Raw genomic sequence first — 7,271 nt, 5'->3', positions numbered from 1 at the left:
TTTTACGGTGTATTGGAGTACTTCTGTCAAATCTTTTATGAAAATTAGAGCGAGATCGTGGCTGTTATAAAAGTTGAGAGTGCTTCTAGCTTATTAAAAGATTTGTCAAAGAACTCTGAAAGTGAATATGGGCCCCATTATCACCATCCCATTACATAGGACTCCGTTGTCAGCGGGATATTTTCGACATCGAAAGCCACTTTAAAAATTTTACTTATAACATTCCAGTAAGATGTTCCATGTTGCTCATACAGTCTTCTCAGCTTATTTGTAGCACTCTCTCTTCACTTTAAATAATTATCCCACATTAACTTTTTCAAAAAAAAATCAGCAAATGGAGTAAATAATTTATACGTAGTGAAAAAGGAAAAGTGCCCCCCCCCCCACTTTCAACGCAGTAGGAAGCAAGCGTCCACGTATCCCCCTTTTTCCAAAAGCCAATTTCTTTCATTTTTTGCATACAATGGTTCATATTTAGAAGAGAAATGTAATTACAAAAAAATCCCTCCTAAAATTCTACGAAAAAAGGTCTTTTATATATTTTAAGCCGGACGAATAGTTTTAGAGACATGAGAGTTGGAACAGGAATCTGTTAATGCATAATTTTTGTAGCTTTTGTTGCTTAGTCAGTTATGTAAGTGAGCAAAGTAATTAAGTATGTGAAAATATTTTGTATATTTTCAGCCTGAAGAAATTTCTTGTATATTTAGTATTGTTGAAATCAGGATTACGTACCCAACAATGAAAAAGTCAGGTTTTCCTTCCATACACTCACCGTCCCCCTACCGTTGTTGCTGTCCTTTTTCCCTACTCGTGTCCATTTTAGGTGAGTTTAGTCGTGAAATTAGTAAATCCGTGAGGGATAGTCCAGTTTGTTGTGTTATGCAGTACTTCTTCTAAATATCTTTTCCGTTGGCTGAAAGAAGATTAATGCTGGACCCTACCACCTGTTTTAGTTGCGGTAAATCTGCGTATTTCAGAAGCAGAAACATCAAAAGTGACGAAGAGGTTGGAAACAAAAACAGCAAGGAACTGAAGAAGGGGCCTCATACTCTTCTACAAAACGTTGGAATGATTGATGTACATAAATTATGTCGACATGATTATATTAATCAAAATGGTTCAAATGGCTCTGAGCACTATGGGACTTAACATCTGTGGTCATCAGTCCCCTAGAACTTAGAACTACTTAAACCTAACTAACCTAAGGACATCACACACATCCATGCCCGAGGGAGGATTCGAACCTGCGACCGTAGCGGTCACGCGGTTCCAGACTGAAGCGCCTAGAACCGCACGGCCATACGGGCCAGCTCATATTAATCGACGGGAAGTAAAGAAATCAATAAACCAGAAAGCTGCACAAATACAGGGTGGAGCAGTTAAAAGTAGCCCGCCTCCCCTCTGAATACGAATGCGATATTTCGACTTCTGAAATAGGGAAAACAGCTACAACAGCAGGCAGTTTTAAGCAGTAATCGAATGTTAAAATTCTTCTGTGAGCATTTCAGTTTATCAGTGAAGTTAGACGTTTGTCTTTCCGGTCTGCAAAATGACTTTCTCGATAGAAGAAAGAATTGAAACTATGGGACCACATGTGAAAACAGGTTCGATTGAGGGAATTAGCGAAATTTTCGGGGTCAAGTGTCTCGACGGAGGACTACTGGCAAAGAGAGCTATACAAAGTCAGTAAAAAAAATGGCGCACCTACGGATCTGTGAAAAACGTGAAACAACAAAGAATTCGTTCACTGCGCACCCCAAAAGTTATTGCAGACATACTCCGAAGAATTATTGAGAGCCGAAAGAAGTCTACACGTGAATTGACTCAACAGGTACATGTAAGTAGAAGCAGTTCCCAGCGAACATTGAAAAGTCTTAATTTGACGCATTATCGTATGAGGGTTGTGCAGCAATTATGGGAGGATGACAATAGAAACGTATAGATTACTGCACATGGCTTTTGAATAATATCAACTATGTTTCCAGAATGAGAAGGTTTATCTGTTTAGCAAGAGTAATAGAAGGCAGATTTCAGACTACCTAACAGATCAAAACGAAAATTTCTGTTCCGACACTGACAATGTTGAGTGTTTATGGAAAAAGTTCAAGGCAATCGTAAAATGCGTTTTAGACAGGTACGTGCCGAGTAAAACTGTGAGGGACGGGAAAAACCCACCGTGGTACAACAACAAAGTTAGGAAACTACTGCGAAAGCAAAGAGAGCTCCACTCCAAGTTTAAACGCAGCCAAAACCTCTCAGACAAACAGAAGCTAAACGATGTCAAAGTTAGCGTAAGGCAGGCTATGCGTGAAGCGTTCATTGAATTCGACAGTAAAATTCTATGTACCGACTTGACAGAAAATCCTAGGAAGTTCTGGTCTTACGTTAAATCAGTAAGTGGCTCGAAACAGCATATCCAGACACTACGGGATGATGATGGCATTGAAACAGAGGATGACACGCGTAAAGCTGAAATACTAAACACCTTTTTCCAAAGCTGTTTCACAGAGGAAGACCGCACTGCAGTTCCTTCTCTAAATCCCCGCACAATCGAAAAAATGGCTGACATCGAAATAAGTGTCCAAGGAATAGAAAAGCAACTGGAATCACTCAATAGAGGAAAGTCCACTGGACCTGACGGGATACCAATTCGATTCTACACAGAGTACGCGAAAGAACTTGCCCCCCTTCTAACAGCCGTGTACCGCTAGTCTCTAGAGGAACGGAGGGTTCCAAATGATTGGAAAAGAGCACAGATAGTCCCAGTCTTTAAGAAGGGTCGTCGAGCAGATGCGCAAAACTATAGACCTATATCTCTTACGTCGATCTCTTGTAGAATTTTAGAACATGTTTTTTGCTCGCGTATCATGTCATTTCTGGAAACCCAGAATCTACTATGTAGGAATCAACATGGATTCCGGAAACAGCGATCGTGTGAGACCCAACTCGCCTTATTTGTTCATGAGACCCAGAAAATATTAGATACAGGCTCCCAGGTAGATGCTATTTTTCTTGACTTCCGGAAGGCGTTCGATACAGTTCCGCACTGTCGCCTGATAAACAAAGTAAGAGCCTACGGAATATCAGACCAGCTGTGTGGCTGGATTGAAGAGTTTTTAGCAAACAGAACACAGCATGTTGTTATCAATGGAGAGACGTCTACAGACGTTAAAGTAACCTCTGGCGTGCCACAGGGGAGTGTTATGGGACCATTGCTTTTCACAATATACATAAATGACTTAGTAGATAGTGTCGGAAGTTCCATGCGGCTTTTCGCGGATGATGCTGTAGTATACAGAGAAGTTGCTGCATTAGAAAATTGTAGCGAAATACAGGAAGATCTGCAGCGGATAGGCACTTGGTGCAGGGAGTGGCAACTGACCCTTAACATAGACAAATGTAATGTATTGCGAATACATAGAAAGAAGGATCCTTTATTGTATGATTATATGATAGCGGAACAAACACTGGTAGCAGTTACTTCTGTAAAATATCTGGGAGTATGCGTACGGAACGATTTGAAGTGGAATGATCATATAAAACTAGTTGTTGGTAAGGCGGGTACCAGGTTGAGATTCATTGGGAGAGTGCTTAGAAAATGTAGTCCATCAACAAAGGAGGTGGCTTACAAAACACTCGTTCGACCTATACTTGAGTATTGCTCATCAGTGTGGGATCCGTACCAGGTCGGGTTGACGGAGGAGATAGAGAAGATCCAAAGAAGAGCGGCGCGTTTCGTCACTGGGTTATTTGGTAACCGTGATAGCGTTACGGAGATGTTTAATAAACTCAAGTGGCAGACTCTGCAAGAGAGGCGCTCTGCATCGCGGTGTAGCTTGCTCGCCAGGTTTCGAGAGGGTGCGTTTCTGGATGAGGTATCGAATATATTGCTTCCCCCTACTTATACCTCCCGAGGAGATCACGAATGTAAAATTAGAGAGATTAGAGCGCGCACGGAGGCTTTCAGACAGTCGTTCTTCCCGCGAACCATACGCGACTGGAACAGGAAAGGGAGGTAATGACAGTGGCACGTAAAGTGCCCTCCGCCACACACCGTTGGGTGGCTTGCGGAGTATCAATGTAGATGTAGATGTAGATGTAGATTTTCACTCTGCAGTGGAGTGTGCGCTGACATGAAACTTCCTGGCAGATTAAAACTGTGTGCCGGACCGAGACTCGAACTCGGGACCTTTGCCTTTCGCGGGCAAGTGCTCTGCTGTAGGAGAGCTTCTGTGAAGTTTGGAAGGTAGGAGACGAGGTACTGGCGGAAGTAAAGCTGTGAGGACGGGGCGTGAGTCGTGCTTGGGTAGCTCAGTTGGTAGAGCACTTGACCGCGAAAGGCAAAAGTCCCGAGTTCGAGTCTCGATCCGGCACACAGTTTTAATCTGCCAGGAAGTTTCATATCAACGATGGTCTGCTATCCCCTTTCCATTACACCGTGAGTGATGAAGCACGGTGTAAGTAGGCTGTTTAGGTTTTTTTATTGGTAACGCCACCTCTGTATGAAAAATCACTGGCTGTGCTGTGAGCAGTCTGTGGGTAGTTTGCATTGTTGTCTGCCATTGTAGTGTTGGGCAGCGGCAGCTGGATGTGAACAGCGCGTAGCGTTACGCAGTTGGAGGTGAGCCGCCAGCAGTGGTGGATGTGGGGAGAGAGATGGCGGAGTTTTGAAATTTGTCATGAACTGCTATATTTATATATGATGATATCAAGGTAAATACATTGTTTGTTCTCTATTAATATCTTTCATTTGCTAACCATCCCTATCAGTAGTTAGTGCCTTCCGTAGTTTGAATCTTTTATTTAGCTGGCAGTAGTGGCACTCGCTGTATTGCAGTAGCTTGAGCAGCGAAGATTTTTGTGAGGTAAGTGATTTGTGAAAGGTATAGTTTAATGTTAGTCAGGGCCATTCTTTTGTAGGGAATTTTGAAAGTCAGATTGCGTTGCGCTAAAAATATTGTGTGTCAGGTTAAGCACAGTCATGTAAATTGATCAAAAGGGGACGTTTCATATGTCGACCCTTAGCCGAGGATACCTCACTGGAATCTTCTGATTTTTTGTTGTAATTTGTGTAATTAGTGTAGATTTTGTTTATTGCTAGCGCGTAATTGTAGAGAAAATCTCCTTTGTAGTTGCAGTCTTTCATTGTTGTTCAGTAAAACAGTTGTGGCATGCATGTAGATTTGCACCAAGTATTTCGCAGCTGCAATTAACTAGATATTATTTTCAGTGTTATGTTAATGTGTTCTCTTATTTTTGCTCTTCAAATTGTGCTTTTCTGTGTTGTCGTGTGAAATATTGTGACAATAATGGCGTGTGAAAAACGTAATACTAGGCTCCAAAGTAAACTGAGAAATGACAGTGAAAATGAAAGCAGTGTGTTAGCGCCACCGAGTAATGAATTAACTGATGTTCAAAGTAGTAATTTGGTAATTGTGCATAGGGAAATGGAGCGGGCTGCAAACAATGGTGTAGACAGTGAAACAGGTAGTGAACAGGGAAGCATTATCGATCGATCGGTCGGCAACAGCTCGCCTCAGGAATCCAATTTGTAAAATTTTTTGTGGGGAGCATGGGGGCTATGTAAGTAGGCTGTTTAGGTTTTTTTATTGGTAACGCCACCTCTGTATGAAAAATCACTGGCTGTGCTGTGAGCAGTCTGTGGGTAGTTTGCATTGTTGTCTGCCATTGTAGTGTTGGGCAGCGGCAGCTGGATGTGAACAGCGCGTAGCGTTGCGCAGTTGGAGGTGAGCCGCCAGCAGTGGTGGATGTGGGGAGAGAGATGGCGGAGTTTTGAAATTTGTCATGAACTGCTATATTTATATATGATGATATCAAGGTAAATACATTGTTTGTTCTCTATTAATATCTTTCATTTGCTAACTATCCCTATCAGTAGTTAGTGCCTTCCGTAGTTTGAATCTTTTATTTAGCTGGCAGTAGTGGCACTCGCTGTATTGCAGTAGCTTGAGCAGCGAAGATTTTTGTGAGGTAAGTGATTTGTGAAAGGTATAGTTTAATGTTAGTCAGGGCCATTCTTTTGTAGGGAATTTTGAAAGTCAGATTGCGTTGCGCTAAAAATATTGTGTGTCAGGTTAAGCACAGTCATGTATAATTGATCAAAAGGGGACGTTTCAACGGTTTCATCTTTCCGATCATGTGAATTCACAGAACATGAGGTACTGGGCAACGGAGAACCCTAACACTGTGTGTCGGCAACCGCTCCATGATGAAAATATCGGCATTTGGTGCGGTTTAACAGGAGCGCACATCAGTGGACCGACATTTTTTTGACACTACCGTCAACACGGTTGATTATATGGAATTTTGTTATACATTTTGTGCTCAACTCACTGAGTATGACAATACTTCTTCTTCCACCACGATGGGGCAACATGACACACGTCTAAGGCAGTGGCGAATACATATGAGGGGCGACCCCCGCCCCCCTCCTCCCTTTCGGGGCCGATCGCATTGCCACCAGGGTGTCGTGGGGTTTCCTACCGTGGGGTTTCCTACCGTGTGGTTTCCTACGAGCAGTGCCACACTAAACCTGTCAGAGGACCGTGCCGGCAAAACAAATTGAGCCTCCCCTTACTGCCCCCTCCCACCCTCCTCACCACACAGGAGTTCTCCGAGAGTTTCAAACGCAAACTGAAGGAAGTCCTACATTGCTTATCATATTCATTTTGTGTCGTGATAATTTACAAGATCTAACGTTATTTTACGTAACACTGAAAGTGACTGATCTCGTAATCTCGTTACTATTATTTAATAGCTATTATTTAATAGCTATTTAATAGCTAATAATACTATTATTTAATCATTAAATGATTTCTGTTGTTCGAATCTATTATTTATGTTTCGCAACTAAGTCGGCATAGAGCGAGTGGGGTGTATAAAAATGAAATCCTATTTCCCAAACCGAGAGGAATGTCACTGTCTACTTAAAACTTCGTTCAGTGCATGGTGGAGGGTACTTTACTTATGGATTTCAACAAAAGCCACAGTGTTGCTCCGATCTTGATGAAATTTTGTACATTTGATCTTCAAAACAAGGGGAACCTCACCGTCTACGTGAAATTTCATACGGTGTATGGCGGAGGGTGCCTTACAACGGAATTACACACCATTTGACTGATCAGCTTGGGAGTTGGCTCATGTATGTATGTTTTCATGGTGAAGGCATTTACACAAGCCAACGTATGCTGGATGGCGGATGATTGGCCTCCCTTTAAACAAATCCAACATCGTCTCGTCAATCAGCA

Source organism: Schistocerca piceifrons, chromosome 4, assembly GCF_021461385.2.
Source record: "Schistocerca piceifrons isolate TAMUIC-IGC-003096 chromosome 4, iqSchPice1.1, whole genome shotgun sequence".
In the NCBI taxonomy this organism is placed as follows: domain Eukaryota; kingdom Metazoa; phylum Arthropoda; class Insecta; order Orthoptera; family Acrididae; genus Schistocerca; species Schistocerca piceifrons.
This window is presented reverse-complemented; position numbering follows the sequence as displayed.